The sequence below is a fragment of the Sus scrofa genome, chromosome 1, assembly GCF_000003025.6.
Source record: "Sus scrofa isolate TJ Tabasco breed Duroc chromosome 1, Sscrofa11.1, whole genome shotgun sequence".
In the NCBI taxonomy this organism is placed as follows: Eukaryota; Metazoa; Chordata; class Mammalia; order Artiodactyla; family Suidae; genus Sus; species Sus scrofa.
Window position 1 is genome coordinate 139,363,165 of NC_010443.5, and position 23,171 is coordinate 139,386,335.

Consider the following 23,171-nt stretch of genomic DNA (forward strand, 5'->3'; position numbering starts at 1 on the left):
CGTGACCACCATCAATTTTATAACATTTTCATGATTCAAAAAAGACATCCTTTCTTTTTTTTTTTTTTTTTGCTTTTTTTGCTTTTTAGGGCCGCACTCACAGCATATGGAGGTTCCCAGGCTAGGGGTTGAATCAGAGTTGTAGCTGCTGGCCTACACGACGGCCATGCAGGATCCAAGCCTCGTCTGCCACCTACCTCCATATCTTATGGCAGCACCAGATCCTTAACCTCCTGAGCGAGGCCAGGGATCAAACCTGTGTCCTCATGGATGCTAGTTAGATTCGTTAACCGCTGAGCCACGATAGGAACTCCCACACTGTACCCTTTAGAAGCCACACTTGTTTCCTCCCCATCCCACTTCGGGCTTGGGAAACCACAAATCTACATTCTCTCTCTGTGAGTTTGCCTATTCTAGACATTTCATACCAGTGGCATCATACAATATTTGTCCTTTGAGTCTTGCTCCTTTCACTTACCATAATGTTTTCGAGGTTCACTCAGGTTATAACATATATGAGTATTTTACTCCTTTTTATTGCCAAACAATATTATATACATAGACCACATTTTATTTATTCATTCATCAATGAATGGGTATTTAGGTTGTTTCTATTTTGTGGCTATTATTGTTATTTTTTTTTCTTTTAAGGCTGCATCTGTGGCATACAGAAATGCCTGGGCTAGGAGTCGAATCTGAGCTGCAGCTGCCAGCCTATGCCACTATGCTGGCCTTATGGACACCATGTTGGGTTCTTAACCCACTGAGCCACAATAGGAACTCCGATGGCTATTATTAGTAATGCTGGTATGGCCGAGTTCCCATTGTGGCTCTGCAAGTTACAAACCCGACTAGTATCCATGAGGTTGCAGGTTCGATCCCTGACCTTGCTCAGGAGTTAAGGATCCAGCATTGCTGTGAGCTCTGGTCTGGGTCACAGACACAGCTGAGATGTGGCATTGCCATAGCTGTGTCGTAGGCTGGTAGCTGCAGCTCCGATTAGACGCCTAGCCTGGGGACTTCCATATGACACAGGGGTGGCCCTAAAAAGCAAAATAATAATAAAAATAATATTAATACTGTTATGAGCATTCACGTACAAGTTTCCGAGTGGACATATGTTCTCCGTTCTTCTGGGTGTGTGCCTAAGAGTGGAATTGCTGGGTCGTATGGCTAGCTCCAATGTTAATCGGCTGAGGAACCAGGATGCAACATTATTCTTCTCAAGTCATTTCCCTATGATAACTGCACTCACGCCTGAAGGGTGAGCTTGAAACCAGCCTAGAGGCTGTGGGGTCTTAGTTCTTATAAAGTTGGTCGGTCTGCCCTTAGATAGTCAGAAATACTCTTCTCAGAATATTGTTGGGGATGAGGGGTTCTAATGAATGATGTTCTATTACTGAAAATATTTTAGGGAGCTGGCATTGTTTTACTACTGCTTAAAGCAGTAACTTCACACAAACAAACACACACACACACATACACACACACACACACACACACACACCCCTCTGGGAGTCAGACCCTCAAAATTAGCCTGTTTGGTTAATTCTCTGTGGAAGGAAAGACTCAGACTGGAAATAAGTGGATTTCTTCTTTTATAAGCAAAAGCTAAGTAGCTTTGCTCCCTGCCCCCCTTCCCAGGGTCAAGGCTAATCCACCTATTGCCCCATCACCACCTACTGCTAACCAGCCATGAGGATAGCAGGGACTCGGGCTGTCAGAGCCCCGTTATGGGCATAGGGCTGCCCAGAGCCTAGAAAGGCCCAGAAGAGGCTGGACAGGCTCTTCTGCACCCCCCACCCCAGGTGTGTTCTGTCCACAGGGACCTGGGCTGAGGCCCCTCCAAGGAAGTGGAGGCTTGGCCATGTGCTCCCCTCCCCCGACTCAGCCCTGCACTTAGATGCCGGCACACTTCCAGGGTTGGGGGAGTGCAACATCCTGGCGTCTTCAGGGCCTGTCCAAAGATCCAGATGTTTGGCGTCGACAGCCCCCAAACCTGGGTGATTGAATCTGACACTTTTTTTTATAGAGTATAGGCACAGCTGTCCAAAGGAAGCGCGTCTGTATTCACTTCTCCTCTCCCGGCTCCAGGGTGCTTTGAGTTCTGATTCCAGCAACCTTTTGGCAGCTCCTTCCTCCATTCTTATGCTGGGAAAAACCCAAGAGTCCCCCAACCCCCTGTAAGAAGTGGGGAGAGCAGAGGCCTGGCCTATGTGATGGAGGGGGTGGGAAGGAGGTGTGGATGAAATAGCACTGTGGGAGAGGGGCCCCTGTGCTGGATGGGGGTTCAATAGACAATCTTGGAGGTCACTCTCCATGCTAGGCTTCTCAGATCCTAAAGCAAGTTCAGCAGACACAGAGAGAGGGACGTCCCTTAGGAGGCCTTGCAGTGGGGGTGAGACAGAGACAGGATGAAGGCTGGAAGGAGTACCAGAGGGGACACTGATGAGTCTCTTTTCTTCTCCCAAGCCATTCTTTTCCCAACCGTCCAGCATTTTTAGGGTCTTCTCTGACCCACGGGACCACTTTTCCCTTCCTCAGCTGTCTCCGACTCTTCCTCAGCCTTCAATATCCAGCCCCAATATCCCTCTTCCCTGCGGCCTCCCATGCACCCAGCACAGCTATCACCTCCTCTCCCATAAGCTGGGTAGCAGGGCTCCTCTCCACAGCAATGTCCATCATCTAGCAGGTCCCCAGCACTGGGACAAGGACCATGCATCTCCACAGCCTCCTCACCAGCTGGAACCAGAACAGGACTGCAACACGAGAGCTCAGTGAAAGTTCACTGGTGTGAAATGAAGCAGGGATCTGCTGGAGGACAGAGATAGCACCAAGGTCAGGCCAAAGGCGCACAGAGGAAGAGGAGAGAGGTCACCTGAGAGTGCTGAGGCTGCAAGCTGAGTGTCTGCAATTTGGGGACACTTAGCCCTGCTTCTGCTTTGGTGTCCGTTAAAACAAAAACAAAAACCCAAGTTCCCACTGTGGTGCAGTGGGTGAAGAATCCAACTGCAGTGGCTCTGGTTGCTGTTGAGCTGCAAGTTCAGTCCCTAGTTCCAGAGCAGTGGGTTAAGGATCTGGCGTTGCCACAGCTGCAGCAAAGGTTGCACCTGCGACTTGGCCCAGAAACTTCCATATGCTGCTAGTGCAGCTATTAAAAAAAATTAAACTAATTTTAAGAATCAGAAGATTGTAATTAAAAATACGAATATCTAGTGTCAAGTAAGGAAAAAAAAAAGATGATCCCAGCTGGAGAGGCCAGATCTGGCCAGGGGCCACCCTTCAGCCAGGCCAGGTTTGTCTGCCTTTCTCCCTTGGTGGTTTCTGACCTGGACCTGCGTGCTAGGCGATGTTAAGAAGGTTGTTTCCTTGGAAAGGGGCCTACAGAAAAGAACTTTCCTCACATTTGGCTTGGAGCCTGCCTGGGATTTTAAATCACACTCCGGAATCGCCCTTGAGCTTCCCAAAAGGAAAAAAGACCGCAGAAGGCAATCAGAGCAGTCCTGCATCCCCACTGCCTAAAGCTCAGGTTCTCCTGGCAGACCGGCCCACAGGAGCTCTGCACAGCATTGCTGACTTTTCCCTGCTTTCCAGAAGACCAGAGCAGATGGCTTGCCCCACTCCTGCAAGTGTGTGTGTGTGTGTGTGTGTGTGTGTGTGTGTGTGTGTGTGTGTGTGTGTGTGTGTGTGGAAGGTGTGTCTGCCCTCCCTCCAGCCCCGCCCTGCCCCTGCTGCCTCCCTACAGACCAGAGAAGCTCCTCCCTCTGCTTTCACTTCCTGCCCATCTCTGTTCATACAAGTCCATTCAGTGAAATTTAATTTGTTTTAGTTTAAAAAACATCAATAAAAGCAAGACACACCGACTAGGGGTGGGGTGGGCAAGTGTGAGTGGAGGAGCAAGGGAGCATTGCAGGGGGGACCCAGGACACCTCGGGGTATGGTGACTGTGTGCTTGTGTGCTTACTACCTTGATGGCGGTAATGAATTTTTTTCTTTCTTCTTTCTTTTTTTTCTTTTTTTTTTTTTGGTCTTTTTAGGGGCACCCCAGGCTAGGGGTTGAATAGAGTTGTAGCTGCTGGCCCACACCTCAGCTGTAGCAACGCAGGATCTGAGCTGCATCTGCAACCTACACACAGCTCACAGCAACACCAGATCCTTAACCCACTGTTCGAGGCCCGGGATCAAACCCATGTCCTCATGGATACCAGTCAGGTTCATTACAACTGAGCCACAATGGGAATTACTGATGGTAGTACCAATTTCATAGAGGCCTACTTGATTCTAAGTTATCCAGTCATGCACTTGAAATGGGAACAGCTTGGTATATGTCAGCTATACCTCAATGAAGCTGTTAAAAAGGAAAAAAAGAGGAATTCCCTTGTAGTTCAGCAGGTTAAAAACCTGACATAGTGTCTGTGAGGATACAGGTTCCATCCTTGGCCTCGCTCACTGGGTTAAGGATCTGGCCTTGCCAAGGCTGTGGTGTAGGCCTCAGCTGTAGCTCTGATTTGACCCATGGCCTGGGAACTTCTATATGCTTCAGGTGAGGCCATAAAAAAAAGAAAAAAGGAAAAACCACCAACCCAATTTATTTGAAAGGTGGATGGCGCCAGCATGGAGCCATGAACCTCATTTAGTAACTCTTTCTTGGACGCTGTGCTAGGCATGTGGGAGGGGACTCAGGGCAGAGTCCTGGTGCCTTCAGGAAACCTCACCTTTTTCTCACTTATGCCCCTTCCCTGTCCCCCTCTGGGGTTTCCTACTCCCTGTCCCCTTGGGAGGGGTGTTCTTCCAAACCCTGGTGGGAGGACGAACCTCCGGCAGATCCTGCATCCCAGAGCCCCCTCTCTGGAAGTGAAAGGCTTAGGAGACCCCACCATCCCACTTCCTCTGCCTCCACCCGGTCTTCTGTGAAAGGCCCGGCAGTGGTAACCTGCTCACCACTGCAGCCGCTTGGGGAGCTCCACACTGTTTTTGTCTTTGTTGAAATCTGCAATGTACGAATCAGTAACAAGAGTCTACCAAACAACTATCAAAAGAAATAAAAATGAGCAGCCCTGCACCAGCAACACAGTTAGCTCTACTGAGTGCTATTTCTCCCCCCCGATCACCGGCCCCTCCTCATGGCAGCAGGGCAGGCCGTGGACCAGCGTGGGTGGTCGGTCTGCTGGGCAGCCCCTCCAGTTCAGTTCCTTGTGGGCAGCCTGGGATTGCTGCTCTCCATCTCCTTAATGAACTCTGACGCTCCTGGAAAGCATTTGTTTACGTAAAATGTAGCTGAGGGAGGAGTGGGCGGTCGAGTGGAGAAGGAGGGGCACAAGGCCTCCAGGGGAGGTGGGGACAGTGCCCTCAGGATGGGTTTGCCCCTTCTGCAGGGGAGTGCAAGGAGAACCCTAGCAGGGCTTGGCTGCAAGGCATGCTGGGACCTCAGCCACAACCAGAGGGAGCTGACCTTGCTGCAGGACATGCCCTTAGGAGAGGGGGCATCAATCCTGTATCCTGGGTCCAAAGATGCCGGATGTCCTTGGCCTTGTACTGACCACTTCAATGGTACTCAAGGGGTTGTGGTACTTAAGCGTGGGGGTGGGGGTGAGGGAGGGTCAGGGCCCAGGCCAGAGCAGCTCCTGGCTCCAAGTGGTCAGTATCCTAATCACAGCACAGATTGAAGGAAATGGGGCAGCCCTTGGAGCCTTGGGGAGAAGAGGATGACCAGGGCCTGGCAGAACATGGCCGAAGTGGCAGCATCCACTACGAGAGATCTGGGTCCAGATGCAGTCCTGTGATTGCTCTCAGGCCATCTGTCCCATCCCTAAATGCCAGCTGCTCATTATTAGGCAGGCACATCATCCTCATCCTCCCTTGCCATCTTCCTAACCCATCTCATGTTTCCCCACATTTGACCTCATTTTCTCCTCCTGGATTTGACTCTGAGAACCACCTCCCAGCTTTGAACATTCACTGCCCTCCTAGAGCAGAAGGCAGTTAATCCCAGGGGCTTCTCAGGTATGATGTCAACCACCCACTAGCCCAGCTTGGCTCTGGACCCAGGCCTGCGGCAAGGACCATTCAGGGTGACTCCCAGAGCTCCACTCGGGCCCACAGCTGAGTGCAGATGAAAGGAGAGCCTGGTGGTGTGGGCTGGCTGCCACTGCAGCACCAAGCTGGCAGCTCACTGGTACTCAGGACCCAGCTCATCCAGTCACCTACACCAAGGGGGCTCCTGTCCTGCTCTGAATTAAGTCTAGAATCAGCAGTGATGGTGAAGATGGTGTCAGAACAGGTACAAGGATATTGGTGGGAACAATGTTCCTAAGAGGCAAGCCAGAAATAACCGAAGTTCACCAACAACAGAAGAGATGATGAAATGGTTCTGCTCACATAAAGAGGTAATCAAGTTAAGTAATCATGTTAATGAGAGGTCATGAGGGTGTGCCCTGATCCAATCTGACTGGTGTTCTTCTAAGAGGAGATGGGAACACAGACAGGCACAGAAAGAGGACAATGGGAAGACACAGGGAGAAGGCAGCTATCTGCAAACCAGAGGCCACAGGAGAAACCAACCCTACCAATGCTTGGATTTTGGACTTTCAGCCCCCAGAACTATGAGGAATAGATTTCTGTTGCTCAAGACCCCTTGTCCGTGGTGCTTTTTTGTGTCCACCCAAGCAGACTAAGACAGCAGCCTTCGGTCCTCCAGGCCTGAGAGGTAGGCAGCTCCCTACCGTGTCCTCCTAGCCATTCCACACTTGGTGAAGGTGCCATCTTACTGGATTTTTCCTTCAGGTGGAACATCTTGGCTCACCTAGGCCAGACCTCCACACTCTAAACCAGGAAGTCAGTGGCTTGCCTGAGGTCACACAGGTCCTTGCTGATCTGCTGCTATCACTGAGGTGGATGGTCCCACAGGGAAAGGGGCTGGAGGAGAACTGGTGTGGGTGGTGTGATCCCTTAGGGTAGTTCTTGCAATCCTGGCTGGATCCACCCAGACCCGAGGTAGGAGAAAATCAAGCCCAGACTTGTGTGTATGTGTTTTCTTTTAAAACTTTCCCAGAGTCCTCATGGGCAGCCAGAGCTGAGAACATCTCTGATGGGACATTGTGTGCTCAGGGGTGGCTACTCTGCTTGCTCTGTACCATTCCGTGTTACTAGAATGTGCTCCTGATGCTGGCCCCTTGGGCCCCCTCCAGCCCATTGCCAAATCCTTGTTTGGCAATTGATACTGTCGATGCAACTTTTGCATGGAAACATCTCTGAGGTTTGGTTCTCCATGTACCAATCATGTACCCTCTCCCTTGTAACCAGCTTCTCCAGGCAGGTGGAACATGGACTCAGGTCCCTCCCAGGACCACACCTGCTTCCTTCCCCACACGCCCAGGTGGCACAAGGTCAGCCACTTGTTCTGGGAATGTAAGAGCTCAGATCAAAAGAAGAGCCCGCCCTGATTCCTGCTTCCCCCAGAAAATGGAGTGAAAAGCCAGGATGGGTGGGACCACACAGGGTTGGGGGGCAGGGGGGACTGAGCAGACCAGAATCTAAAACTTTGCCTTGCCACTTACTATAGGTGTGCTTTGGGTCAAGTGAACTCACTGAGCCTCAGTTTGCCCCAGACTGGGACCAGCATCACACAACTCTAAAGATAGGTAAGACATGTGCGTGCCTGAGCAAGCAGCACAAAGTCCTCACCCTGCCCCAGCTGATCCTGATTTTTTCTTTCCCACCTCAAACCCTTTTGGCATCTGATGATCCCCATCCTTGTCCTGGTCAGAGGAGGTTCCCATGTTGCCAAAGAGGATGCTCTGCCCACTCCCCAACCCCTGGAGAAACTCCCTGGGCTGGGGAAGGGATGGAGAGGGAGCCCTTGGTGGCAGGAGACAGGTTGGGAGGGGTAGCTGTGACAGCTTTCTCTTGGCCTCCTTGAGCATCCCTGCACAGCAGTGCTGGGGCTACATATGCTCCTGGGAGTCAGGCAGTATAGGCGGGTGGATGGGGGTGCAAGCTTGTCAATGCCAGTGAGCTGGACAGCACCTTTGTGTGGACTAGAGAAGGTGCCCCTCTGGGCAGTCACAGTCCATGGGCACGGTTAGACAAGTGGGCTGTGGGCCGGATTGCAAGTTCAATTTGCTTCCTAGCTGGCCACATTTGGCACAACTCAAATGCATGGCTGAACGGAATGGCCCTGAAGTAACTGACATTAATTGTCACATGAAGGAATCATTCCCAGCAAGGAAAACTCCAGTTTGCTCCAAGGCCTGACTTTCCATCTAGAGGAGAAACTCCTCGAGGGAGGCAAGGGCATTGCGTTTGCTCTCTGGCCCCCTCTCTACCTCACAGAGCATGGACTGTGGTACAGAGCCTGCCTCTGTTCTGATATTTTAGAACAATATAGTTAAAGCTGCAGAATCTGTATTCTTGTTAAGTTCACATAGTTCACTCACTAAGAGAGACCATAAACTGGGCCATAAGACAAACATGAATAAATTTACAAGTTAAACCATATAGAATATGTTCTTAGATTAGTATGGTACTAAATTAAAAATCAGTATGAATAATGGAGTTCTCCTATGGCACAGCAGGTTAAGGATCTAGCATTGTCACTGCAGTGGCTCAGGTCACTGCTATGGCTTGATTTTGATTCCTAGCTGGGGAACATCCACATGCTGTGGGAGTGACCAAAAAAAAAATGAATAAGATATTTAGAAAAACCCTAAATATCTGGCAACAAATAACACACTTCCAAATAATTCATGGGCTAAAGAGTAAATCACAATAAAAATTTCAATACACTTAAAACTGAATGATTTAAGAAAATTACACATCAACAATTGGGATGCAGCTAAAACAGAATTTAGAGAATAATTACAGTTTTAGAAGTTTATATCAGAAAAGGAAAAAAAAAGATCTTAAATCACTGACCTGAAATTTCACCTTAAGAAGATTAAAAAAGAAAAAAAAGAACAAAGTAAGTAGAAAGTAGGACATGAAAGTAGTAACAGTGAATGAAACATAAAATGATAGAGAAAAAATTTTAAAGGCAAAAAGTGATTCTTTGAGAATATCAACAAAATGACAAATGCTAGCAAAACTTATGGGAGAGAGAGAAACAACACAAATTACCTATTTGCCAATATCAGAAGTGAAAGAGGAGATATCACTACAAACTCTGCAAATATTCAAAGAAAAAGGAATTTTATGACAGCATTATGCCAAAAAGTTCGACCACTTAGATGAAACAAAGTCTTTAAAATATACAAATAACCAAAACTAACACAAGATGAAACAGAAATACTGAGTGACCCTATATTAAAGAAATTGAATTCTACTTTTAAAGAAAACCTCAGGCCCAAATGGTTTCACTGATGAATTCTGTCAAACATTTAGGAAAGAAATAACACCAAACTTAGGCAAACTTTTTGAGAAAATAGAGGGGAAATTTTCCCAACCCATTTTATGATGCCAGCATAACCCTAACACAAAAACATTACAAAGAGAGAGAGAGAGAGAGAGAAGGAAACTATAGCCCAATATTGATCATTAACACAGATGCCAAGTTACTTAACAAAAACCATCCAACAAATGTAACAAAGGTATTACATCATGATCAAAAAGAGTTTGATCCCAGTAACGCAGGATTTTTTTAAACATTAGAAAACCAATCAATTTAATTTAGACCCACCCTCGTAAAAAAGGAAAAAAATCCAGTCATCCTGAATAGATGATAAATAGTTAACAAAATTCAAAACCTAGTCACATGAAAACTCTCAGTTCTTAAGGAAGATTAAGTATTATATCTTATGTATCTTAAGAAAAGTATCTTATGTTGCTGCTTCCTTAATCTGATAAAAAGCATCTGTAAAAATTCTTCAGCTAACATCATACTCGGTGGTGAAAGACTGAATGCTTTTTCCCTAACCTCAGGAAAAGTCAAGGAGTCCCACCCTGCCATCTGATTCAACAGTGTATTGGAGAAACTAGTCTAGGCAAAAACAAGAAATAAAACCCATCAATATCATGTAAGTGACTCAATTGTTATACATAGAAAATCCTAAAATAACTAACCTAGAAATCAACTACTACAAATAAGTATATTAGCAAATTTGCAGAATACAAGTTTTTTGTTTTTTGTCTTTTGTCTTTTTTAGGGCCGCACCTGTGGCATATGGAGGTTCCCAGGCAAGGGGTTCAATTGGAGCTGTTGCTGCCAGCCTACACCAGAGCCACAGCAACACCAGATCCGAGCTGCGTCTTCATCCTACACCACAGCTCACAGCAACACTGGATCCTTAACCCACTGAGCAAGGCCAGGAATTGAACCCACAACATTATGGTTCCTAGTTGGATTTGTTTCTGCTGTGCCGCAATGGGAACCCTAGAATACAAGATTAATACACAAAAATTGTTGCATAAAACTGGAAATATTTTAAAAACATAATTTCATTTATAATTTCAGAAAACAAAAAATACCTGGGGATAAATTCAACCAAAGATATACATGACCTCCCTACTGAAAACTCTAAAACATTGCCAAAAAGAATTGAGGAATATCTATACAGATGGAGATATATTCCAGCACCACGGATTGGAAGACTCAGCACTACTGAGACATTGATTTTGTCCAAGCTAATCTATAAACTCAATGTAATCCCTATTAATATTCCAGAAAGATTCCTCAAAGAAATTGACAAACCTCTTCTAAACGCCTTCTAAAATATGTATATGGACATATTCTGTAACTGAAATAGCCAAAAAATCTTGAAGAAAGAAGGACGAAGTTGCAGGCAGGACAACTTTGTATTGTAATCAGGTAACTGATGATGATACTTCTTTTAAAGCTATAGTAATCAAGACTCTGTGGTAGTTGCCCAAGTATCCATAGATAGATCCCTGAACAGAATAGAGTACCAAGTAGACACACATTCATTTAGTCATTTGATCTCTGACAAAAGCACCAAAGTAATACAACAGGAAAAGAAAATCTTTTCAAAAATGGTGCTGGAATAACTGGATATCCTTCTTAAAAAAAAAAAAAAAAGAATCTTGATCCCAAAATTAATTCTAATGAACCATAAATTTTTTAGAGGAAAATATGGTAGAATATCACCATGGCTTGAGAGTAGGCAGCAGTTTCTTAGATAAAATGAAACAGAAAGTAATAATAACAAAAGAAGAAACTGATAAATTAGACTTCTTCAAAATTAAATCTTCTCATTAAAAGATACTGTGAGGAAAATGAACAGGTGGACCACAGGTTGGGGGAAAATATTTACAAAAATATATATTTAACAAGAAACTAGTGCCCAGGACACTCAAAATACTCCTATAACTTAAAAACTGAAAGACAAAGAGCTCTCCTTGTGGCTCAGTGGGTCACAAGGATGTGGGTTCAATCCCTGGCCTCACTTGGTGGTTAAGGATCTGTCGTCGCCATGAGTTGTAGTGTAGGTCACAGATGAGGCTCAAATCCTGCTTTGCTGTGGCTGTGGTGTAGGCCGGGAGCTGCAGCTTCAAGTCAGCCCCTAGTCTGGGAACTTCCACATGCTGTGGCTGCGGCCCTAAAAAAATCCAGAAATAAGTAAATAAATAAATAAAAGACACAAAGAGTTACATTTAATAAATGACCAATACGCCTACAGGGAAAAATGAATAAATCCAAAACAATGGTAAGGGTAGATGTTGGCATACTTCTCAAAAACTGAAGTGCCAACTAAATCAAAAAATACAAAAGGATATAGAGTGAATAGTACAATTACAAGCGTGACATAAATTTGCATCCAACAAACAGAAAACACATAGAATTGTTATAAAAATTGACCACATATTTGGTGGCAAAAGTTTCAACACATGCCAGATATCCAACATCAGGCAGATTATGTTCACTCTTCCAGATTTAATAAAATTAGGAATCAACAGCTACAAAAAAGTTAGCTAAAAACATCCCATGTTTGAATACTAAGAGCCATACTTTTAAATAATTCAAGGATTAAAGAAGAATCATAAGAGAATTATAATTTTTAGAGTTCCTGTGTGGCTCAGTGGGTTAAGGAACCAGTGCTGTCACTTCTGTGGCTCAGATTTCATCCCTGGCCTAGGAAGATCTGTATGACTCAGGTACAGCCAAAAAAAAAAAAAAAAAAAAAAAAAAAGAATTACAATTTTTCAATAAAATGAAAATAAAACTACTACTGATCAAAAAATATGGAATATAGCCAGGATAATACTTAAAGGAAATTTTATAGTTTGAATATATTTGGTAAAAGGTAAGACTGAAAAAAATGAGCCTCAAATAAATAAAGGGACAGGAATTATGAAAATTAGATGAAAGAAGCATAGATAGCAAATAAAACCAAAGGTTCTTTGAAATGACTAATACAATTTTTTAAAAAAATCCTTTAACCGGACTTACCAACTGAAAAAGATTTAAAAATCTAGCAATTAAGAAGAGAAATAACTACAGATGCAGAAAATTAAAAAAAGATTTTAATCAAGAAAGATATTATGAACAATTTGTATTAAACTTTTTTTTTTTTTCCAGTTCCCCGGCTAGGGGTCAAATCAGAGCTACAGCTGCTGGCCTATGCCACAGACACAGCAACGCCAGATCTGAGCCACATCTGTGACCCACACCACAGCTCATGGCAATGCCGAGTCCTTAACACACTGAGGGAGGCCAGGAATCAAACCCAAAACTTCATGGTTCCTAGTCGGATACGTTTCCTCTGTGCCATGACAGGAACTCCAATCTGTATTAAACATTTGAAAAAAATAAAATATAGACTATAGATTGCCCAAACTGACACAAGTAAAGGAAATTTTGAATAAATCAATAACAGTTAGGAAAATCAAGTGACAATTCACAACTTATTACTAATTTTTTAGGGTATATTTTAATCAAATTGTCAAAGAACAGATAATCTCTATTTTTACAAGTTATTTCACATAAGAGGAAATAAAACTGTTAATTTATTTTTGAGGCATCTATAATCTGGATTAAAATAAGAACTGGAGAGACTCCAAAAGAAAATTATAGGCTAATTTCACTTAGGAATATAATTGTAAAAATCCCACAGGAAATATTAGCAATTCTAACCCAGAAGTATACTAAAATAATAATTTGTCATGACAAAGTCAGGATTTTCTACCAGGATTACAGAGATGGATCTGCCATTTAGAACAAATGTTATGTTATTAGTTTGCTAAAGGAGAAAAATCATAAAGAAATCTCAAAAGATACAGAAAAAGCATTCAGTTAAATTTAAAATCCATTCACAAAAAATACCTATAGCATCTAAATATCAAAGCAAATGACTTGAAAATAGCAATTAGTTATCAAAAACCTACTGCTGCATACTTAATGGTAAAAAAAAAAAAAGAAAAAAAAAGCCTATCATCACCACTACTATTTAGAATGATACTGGAATTCTTAGATGATGCTATAAACTGAGAATAAGAGGAATTCTTGTTGTGGCTCAGCAGTAAGAAACCCAGCTGGTATCCATGAGGATTCAGTTTGATTCCAGCTTTGCTCAATGGGTTAAGGATCCAGCGCTGCCGTGAGCTGTGGTGTAGGTTGCAGACACAGCTTCGATCCTACATTTCTGCGCCTGTGACTGATAGCTGCAGTTCTGATTCGATACCTAGCCTGGTAACTTCCATATGCCACACCTGCAGCCCTATAAAGAAAAAACAAATAAATAAATAAATAATTTAAAATAAATAAGAATTAGAAAAGTAGACAAAATTATAGATAATATAATCATCTACATAGAAAAAGAAAAGAAAATCAAGGCACAAAATAGGAGAATTAGTAAGACAGTGAATCGAGGTATTTGGATACAAAATAAAATTACAAAAATCAATAATAATGCTTTAAATGTGCAATCAGTAACTAGAAATGTAACATTTAAAATTTCACAATCACAAAATATAGACATCTAGAAATATACCTGACAAAAATGTGCCAACTTTATGGAGATACTTAACAAAACTCTTGAAAGACATAAAAGAGAAAAAGTTATATAGTCAGTGTTCATACATAGAAAGGCTCAATATTGTAGAGATCTAATCAATTCCCTCCAAATAAACATGTACATTAGGTGCCATTCCAATGGAAATTCTTGGGTTTTTTGATTCATCTTGGAAAATGGATTCTAAAATCCATATGAAACAAAGCAGGAATTTGAATAGATAAATCAATTTTGTCCACGGTCATCAAAGAACACCTCACCCTACCAGACCTTGAGCCATTTGACAAAGTCTGTGGTATTGTGCAGACACTCAGTAGAGCAATGGACTGGGATGGTGCTTCAGAAAGAGTGTGGGTGTTGGTCAGAAGGCAGTGTTTGAGAGAGGCCACATCTGTGATGCCTGAGGAATAGGCGCTTAGACACAAAAAGACAAATTCCAGATAAGCACTGTGAAGGAAAGGAAAAAGGGGCAGCAGTGGGAGGGAGATGTGCGAACAGGATAGTTTCATTTTGTTGAGTTTTTTGTTTGTTTGTTTGTTGATGACCTGAGTGCCAAAAGGCCAACGGGAAGGACGCAGGTAAGAGGCACTGCTGCTGCATACTGCTTGTGAGCAGGTCCAGAGACAGAGAGCTGGAAATGTGTGCAGGCCTGGAAAGTTTGAAAGCATTGTCCTTTGGCAGTGAGAACCAGTTAATACTACCACCACTGATGATGAGAAAGGGCGGTCTCCCAGCTAAGGTTCTGGAGAACTTGGGAGGGGGTTAGGAGATGTGGGCACATTTGCATCTGGTAGAGGAAGAGGGTGTGGTTTGTGACCATTCACCACTGTTCCATGTACATATCCCCGGTAGACGGCATCTTTAGCACATGGATGGTAGTTTCCATGGGAGCCATCAGTCTGAGAAGGCCAAGCTTAGGGAACTTGCCAGCTGCTGCCATTCAAGGACAGGACCGGGGAGGAACCATCAGCTCAAAATAAGGAAAGCAGCTGCCCACATGGTCCATGAAATAGGTAATAGGATGTCTGGTATGTGGAGCAATTCCATCTTCAGGTAATAAAGTGTACATCCTTCGGCAAAGGGTGAGGCTTACTAGTCTGATTTAATGAGGGGTGGGACCCTTTAAAGTAGGGTTGTGCTGTAGGGGTCAGGTCTCCAACTAGCCCTGTGTGTCTCTCCACTGGTTGTTGATTCTGTGAACTAGAACACAACAAACACACAGAGTAAAAGGGACCGAGAAGATACTTGACCTTCATGCCTGAAGGGAGAATCAAGCTGGACCAAACAGGCGGGGGACAGGTGGGGGTACTGGGGAGACAGGGGGAGGGAAGATACCCAGGGCAGCCACGGAGAAGGGAGCCAGGGAGTGAATGAAAGCCAAACCAAGCCCTGGACTAAGGTCCAAGGTCAGAAGTCAGGCTGACCATTTCAGTTATCCCATCTGAAGTGTCAACAGAGGGAAAGGTGACCGGCAGGAGGGACAAGAACACAGCCAGAGGTGATCCTAGGCTACTATGCAAGCAGAGGGCATAGGTCTGGGCTTCTTTCCATCCATCTGGCCAGTCAGGCAGACATGGGGGAGCCTAGGAGAGAGACACAACTTAGAGGGGGCGTGCAGTGCCGAACCAATGGAGAATTGGAGACAAATATTTCTGCAGACAAAAATCTGGGATTTCTGGAGCAAAATAAAAAGGAGCCAATTGCTGTCCCAGGGCCAGGAATAACAGCCATAAAACCCAAGCATTTTCGTGGGTTCGTGGATTTCAGCCACGGTTTCTGGGTTCTCATGATGGCTGGAAAGATTCAGAATAGTCCCTCCAAACGCAAGATCCCCGGTTCTTTGGGGCCAGATGGCTCCCAACCCGTAGGAGAGCTTGGTGCCACAGCATGAGCTTCCTTTTCTCTGACAGGAAACCCAGCCACCATGGATTGTTTTTAGCAGGATCTCTGAAATCCTCACTTTGGGCAGATGTGAATTGTTCCCTCCAAGCAAGTGGCTTTGTACCTGGGAGGGACAGAGCCCAGGCGAGCATGCGTGTCCCCACCCCCTTGTGTGGTTTTGGGTGTCCGTTCTTGCGAACCTGTCCACACTCTGCCTGGGGCAAGCAGGGCCCTGATGCCTGGGGTCTAATGATAAGACCTGAGTCTTGTTTTTTTCAAGTGTCTGGGCCCCTCAGGCACCCACACCCTGGAGATGTAAGTGCTGTCGGAACATTCAGCTGAAACCTGGGAGCAGTGGTTCTGACACTGCTCCAGGTGCCCTGGTCACTGTGGACAGAGATCAGACACTAGCCTCCTTCCCCAGGACACACAATCCTGTAGGCTCGTTTTCCACCAGACAATGGACCACTGTCCCTACCCGGTGGGCCGTTCGGCCGCCTGCCCAAGCTGCTGCTGGACACACAGCAGGAATCCCAGGAGCTCTTACCAGCATTGCTGTATCCTGGGCCCAATTAGGGAGGTGGCCTGGGCCTCCAGAGACATCTTTGTGTGACTGGCCCCACTGCCCAGGCCTCCTTCCTCTGCATGTCAAGGGTGACTGGGTTAGGACCCACTTCCCCTTAGTCACAGGCACAAGTTAAACAGTCTCAAGTGTCCTTGAATGTCCCATCTGCCTGTGTTTGTTTTTGTGTTTATCCCAACAAATAGGCTGCAGCGTTTCCTGTGAGGCTGAAAACAGCAGCTTAGCCAACAGCCCATATTTAACAACAGTCAAGTAGAAAACAGAACACAGGAAGACAATCCCATCTTTGAAGCCAATGCCCAGTCCTCTAGTACCAGGGAACACAAAGATACTTCCTGATCAGTTAACTTTGAACCAAAAGGAAAGGTGTCCTTCTAGCCAGGGCGGTAGGGCAGGGGCAGGGAGCTGTGCCCACCTGCCCTTTGTGGCATTGTCCTTGAATCAAGGCGAGGGCTAGTGGCCTTTTCATCTGAGGTTGGCAGCAATAGATCAGATGCATTTCAGTAGCCCAGGAGGTTCTCTGATCCTTGCTTATCCCTGGAAACAGATGACAGCCACACTGGACAGGATAGGGGAGCAAACTTTGGGCTCTGAGCTGAGAGTATGCTGTTCCCAGCTGTGCTCAGGCTGGGTCTGTGGTTGCCACGGAGGTGGGCGTGGCTCAGGCACAAGGGCAAGCAGGTGCCATTTCCGGTGGCCCTAATGGTGGGTCCAGGGGACTTGTTTGTCCACCCCGGGTCACCTGTGGCTAAAGGCACCCAGTGGCCAACTCAGAGCCTCCAGGGCCAAGAGTCCAGCTTCCGCTTCATTGAGTGTCAATTCAAGCTCCAAATATGGAGGCAGTGGGTCCTTTATAAATAAAGACATAATACTTATTTATAGGGATGGTAAACCAAACCTGGGAAGTACAGTCCAAGTTTCCACCCTCAGGTTCTGGAAGAACTTGGGATATCAGGCTGGAAGGCATTATTTCCTGTCAGTGATTTAAACCCAAATCCACCCAACTTGGAACACTGAATAAACACACAGGGACCTGTAAAAGGCAGAACTGTGGGCAAAAGTGAGTTTATCTCTCCCTAGGCCAGGTATCAGATGTTCAATACCCCAGCCATGGGGGACCTGATAAACAGCCACTGCGGTGTTTTCTGCCCTTTTAATTGGAGTGGTTCTTGAAGCAGATGTCCAGCGTGAGGGAGATGTGGATGACACCTCTGGGGCCTCTGGATGTTGGGGCTGAAATAGTGGAGAAGGCCCCATAGGCCAGAACAGGAGAGAGCCACTGCTTGGCCAGCCCACTGAGCCTCAGATCTCCTACATGAAGCAGCACCTTCCTTAGTTTACAACCTTTTGGCATAAATGAAGACATTTGAAATGTCATTAAGTGTGTTGTTTTCAAGCCAGATTCCAACAAGGTTTAGAAACCCTCTTCTGAAGAATGCTTTTCTCAATCTTTTTTCTAAACTTCACTTCTCAGAGCCTGACACTAAGGCTCTGCCCCACCCCAGCCCCATTCCCACCCAGTCCCCACTGTGGTTAACACATATTACCCTTGCTTGCTTTAGGAAACTCTTGAAAGTGCACATCCCAAAACTTGTGTCAAAATAACTGGCAGTGAGGCTGAAGATAAAAGCATAGCTTTAAAGATTTAGTTTGATATTTGCTGGTGTTTTGTCTTTCCATGGAGCTGGAAAGGGCAGAAGTAATAAATATAAGAGCAAGCATCCATGTATTATAAAATAGAAAAGCAATAGATAAAATCAATGAAAGCAAAATGTTTTTTTTTCAAATATGGTTCTTTGAAAAAGTCAATAAAATTGAATAACCTTCAGCGAGATTTACCAAGAAAAAAGATGGAAGAAACAAATTACTAACATGAGACTCGGGGAGGGAGAGCTTTTAAAGACATCAGAAGAATGATAAAGGGATCCTATGAACAACTGCATGTGCATAAATTCAGCAACTTAGATGAAATGGACCAATTTCTGAAAAGCCACAAACTACCAAAATTAAATCAAGAGGAAATAGATTATCTAAATAGTCCTATATACATATATCAAATAAATTGAATTTGTAGTTTAAAAACCTTCCAAATAGGCAAACTCTGGGCCCAGATGGTTTCACTAGTGAATCTGGCCAAACATTTAAAAGAGAAATAACAGCAATTCACAAACTCTTCCATAAAATAAAAAAAGAGGGGACCCTTCATAAGTCACTTTAGGAGGCCAATATTTTTCTCAAAAACCAAACAAAGACAAGTACATGAAAAGAAAAACACAAACAACTATCCTCATAAATATAGATCTAAAAATTTTCAATAAAATATTAGCAAGTTGAACATATAAATATTAAAAGAATAATACATCATGATCAAGTAGAGTTTATCCTGAGATAAAGATGGGTAAAGAGTTCCCGTCAGGCTCAGCGGAAATGAATCTGACTAGGAACCATGAGGTTATGAGTTCAATCCCTGGCCTCGCTCAGTGGGTTAAGGATCCAGCATTGCTGGGAACTGTGGTATAGGTCGCAGACGAGGCTTGGTTCCTGTGTTGCTGTAGCCCTGGCATAGGCTGGTGGTTACAGCTCCAATTTGACCCCTAGCCTGGGAACCTCCATATGCTGTGGGTGTGGCCCTAAAAAAAAGATGAAAAGACAAAAAAAAAAAAAAAGATGGTTCAACACTTAAAAAGTAATGAATGTAATTTACCACATTAATAGACTCTATTAGTCAGGATTTTTCAGAACAGAATCAATGGAATGAATACACACATATACATTTATAACAAAATAAGAATGAAATACTCATGGCAATGACAGTCCTCATCTCTGTACCTGGTCATGTGGTTACAGCTGGTATTCATAACTATCTTCCTCCACCTCCTAATTTCTATTTCTTTTGTCTTCAGCCAGTCACACCTCAGCTGGTCATCAATTTTTACCTAGCGATTTAACCCAATGCTTAATTCTGGAAGGCTTTGGGCCATTAGTAGTTCTGCCTGTATTGGGCTATTGCGATTATTCTTTGACCTTAATCACAGGGCATAGTAACCCTAAGAGACACTTATGGGATCTCCTATATTCCAGACATACCCTTCCTTACCTCCATTGTACAGTAGCAATCCAATTTCGTCTTGTTGATCAGGGATCAATCACTGCAGCCAGCAAGCACCCTAACTTCCTTCTTTGCATATTGATTCACAGGAATGAGAAGTCCAAAATGGCCAAGTGACTGTCTTAACTAAGAGTTCAATGGGATTATTACTTTGTCTCCTGGTGAAAGCGTTTTTCCCTCTGGAACTAAGACCTCTAAACAAGCAGAGTGTAAGGGTGTGGTAAGAAGAAGCAAAAATTTTGCTACTGGATCACTAGAGGCAAAAATGAGTAGTTCCACTTCCATTTCTACCTCTTGATTCCTGGACTTGTGAATGCTGGCTATTGGGGAAATAGCATCATATAGTGAATGTTGATTCAGAACATAAGCAGCCTTCTTAAGAAACTTGTCCCAGCCTTGCAAGGTAGGATCACCCAGCTTGTACTGTAGCTGAGTCTTCTAAATGTTCTATAAAGGTATCCACTGTTCTATCAAGTTAGCTGATTTAGTATGGGGGAAACATATAAAGACTAGTGAATTCCATAAGCATGGGTCCATTGTCACACTTCACACTCACTGTGAAGTGAGTTCTTTGATCAGAAGCAGTGCTGTGTGGAATAACATGACGATGAATGACATTCTGTAGGTCCACGGATAGCAGTTTTGACAGAAGCAATTGTGTGCAGGAAAGGCAAATTGGTATTCCAGTAACAACAAAGTGCCACCCCTCCCATGAAGAAAGTAGTTCAATGTAATCAACCTGCCACCAGGTAGCTGACTGGTCAACCTGGGCAAAGGCACAATACCAGGGACTCAGTGTTGGTGTCTGCTGCTGGCTGATTAGGCACCCCACCTTGGTGGGTGGAAATCCACGTTGCTGAGCCCGTGCATGACCTCTTTCCCCACACGATCCTCACTTTGTTCACAAGCCCATTGAACTATGACAGGGTGACTAGGGAAGGAAGTTGATTGGTATCCAGAGAACAGGTCATCTGAGCCACTTGATTATTAAAATATTCTTCTGCTGAGGTCACCCTTTGTTGGGCATTGCTATGAGACACCAACATCTGCAACTTTTTCACCCATTCAGAGATGTCTATCCGCAACCTCCTTACCCAGACTTCCTTATCACCAGTTTTCCAATTGTGTTCCTTCCAAGTCCTTGACCATCAAGCCAAGCCATAGGCCACAGCCCATGAAGTGGTATATAATCACATGTCCCCAGCCATGTCTCACTCCAAGCAAAATGAGCAACCAAGCACACTCCCTGAATTCTGCCCACTGGGAGGCTTTCCCTCTACCGCTGTCTTTTAGGATATTCCAGAAGGAGGCAAGAGAGTTGAGGCAGTCCACTTCTGAGTGATGCCTGCATACTGTGCAGCTCCATCTGTAAACCAGGCCCCAATTTTATTTCCTTCTGTTAACTAATTGCAGGGAATTCCCCATGAGACCATAGGTACAGACTGGGAGAGAGAAGGTAATACAGTAGTAGTGGAGTACAGGGGCACTTGTGCCTTCAGGGCCTACTCCTGCCCAATCACACATGTACCACTTCCATATGATGTACCACTTCCATGTGGTGGAGGCACAACACTAAGGCCCAATGGGTCAAATGACACCCAGTTCATTATGGGCTGCTCAAGCAATATGCTAATGTTACGGCCCATGGTTAAGCATTCAGTCTCCACTAAGGTCCAGTAACAGACCCCAAACTGTTTCAAAGTAGTTATCTGCAGACAGCAGAAGGGCTTTGCTCCAAACTTGCGTCCCATGAGAAGTCCAGAAACAAAGAGGGTGTGTGTTGGTGTTGGCAGGAGGGGAGGGTAGGTGAGTAGGAGGGCACCAAGAATCACAGTTGTCTTGCACAGCAACTGCCTCAGGGGAGGCCCTTCAGTTTCCTCCACCAGGTAGGGTTAAATACCTCAGATTGGGGTGAAAGGCCAGTCACTACTGTGAGTAGAAGGGCTGTTTCCCTCTGGCAAAGAAGACTCATCAGAATTTAGGGGGCCAATTTCCCCAGGTTCCTTAGGGTCTCCCATTCCAAATCCCCATTCCAACTTTCGGAGAACCATTCCTTCACAATGGGGTTACTTTAACAGTAGATACCCCGAACATTTGGAAGTTCAAATTGCATTGTAAGACAGCCACTCAATGGATGAGATTCTACCTTTGGTTTTCAGCACTCTCAGCCCTGGGGCTGCTGGAGATAAGGGTCTCTTTCAGAGCAGAAGGTTTCCGATCTTTTATTCAACACTTGAGCTGGGAATTTGATCTCATTCTTTTCTTTCCCCACTTACCAGCGGTGATGTTAGAAGTAACCAGCCAAACTCATTATACTCATTAGCTTGACAAAAATGTTTGAAAGTATACATACATGGTCACCTAGATTCTTCCTTCAAGTGTTTCACTGGGAATAACCAATGGTGATATTTTGCATATCTCTATGACCAGATCATGCCATAGGCTATCAGTGCTCAGTACTACCAAAAATAAAGTCCAGAGTGTCTTTTTTTTTTTTTTTTTTTTTTTTTTTTTTTTTTTTGTCTTGTGTCTTTTTAGGGCCGCACCCGAAGCATATGGAAGTTCCCAGGCTAGGGGTCCAATCAGAGCTATAGCTGCCGGCCTACACCAGAGCCACAGCAATGCCAGATCCAAGCCACATCTGCGACCTACACCACAGCTCACAGCAAAAACGCTGGATCCTTAACCCACTGAGCGAAGCCAGGAATTGAACCCAAAACCTCATGGTTCCTAGTCAGATTTGTTTTCGCTGAGCCGCAACGGGAACTCCCATAGTGTCTTTTTAAAATTTATTTTTATTATAGTATATTTGATTTACAGTGTTGTGTTAATTTCTGCTGTATAGCATAGTGACCCAGGTACGTAAATATGTGTGTGTGTGTGTGTGTGTGTGTGTGTGTGTGTATTCTTTTTCTCATACTATCTTCCATCATGTTCTATCCCAAGAGATTGGATATATTTCCCTGTGCTGTATAGTAGGACCTCATCTGATCAGGTTAGAGAAACAAATCCAGAAACTCTGGAGCCCATTCAGAAAATTTAGTCTTAAGATTTTTTTCCTCTAGAATTTAGGCAGGAGGTAGATGGGCTCCAGGATAGACATTTGCAACTAGCCTCCTGTTTGCACTTCTTGAGGCAGGAGGTAGGTGGGTTTGGGACGAACATTTATAATCAGTCACCTATCTATACTTCAAGAGAGAAATAACAATAGGCACTAGGCAAATAACTAACTGGTACTTGTCTTCTGTGAACTTGTTAAACAATTGTAATGACAGGATCAAAAGAGAGGCTGAACCCTCCTTGGACAAAAGAACAAAGAGGTCACGTACTCCCCATCCTCAGGGTCAGGGAGACCCAGCTACACATGCACAGAGAGACCCCTTTGGATCAGAAAGGGTGGGGGTGCCAGGCCATAATAAGTCTGGATAAACTTCCCACCATGCTTTGTTTTGGACTCCATCTTGGCCAGAAATGCCCATGCAGATCAGGGGAGGGCCCTGGGTCTGGTCGGGTGTCAAAGATAAAACAAGATAATTGGGTAAAGGAAGACAAAGACCTGGAAAAAGTGCCCTATGTAAGCGAATTAAATCACCTCTCTGGCATGTTCCCCACTGAGGGGGACGCCCTCACCTTTACT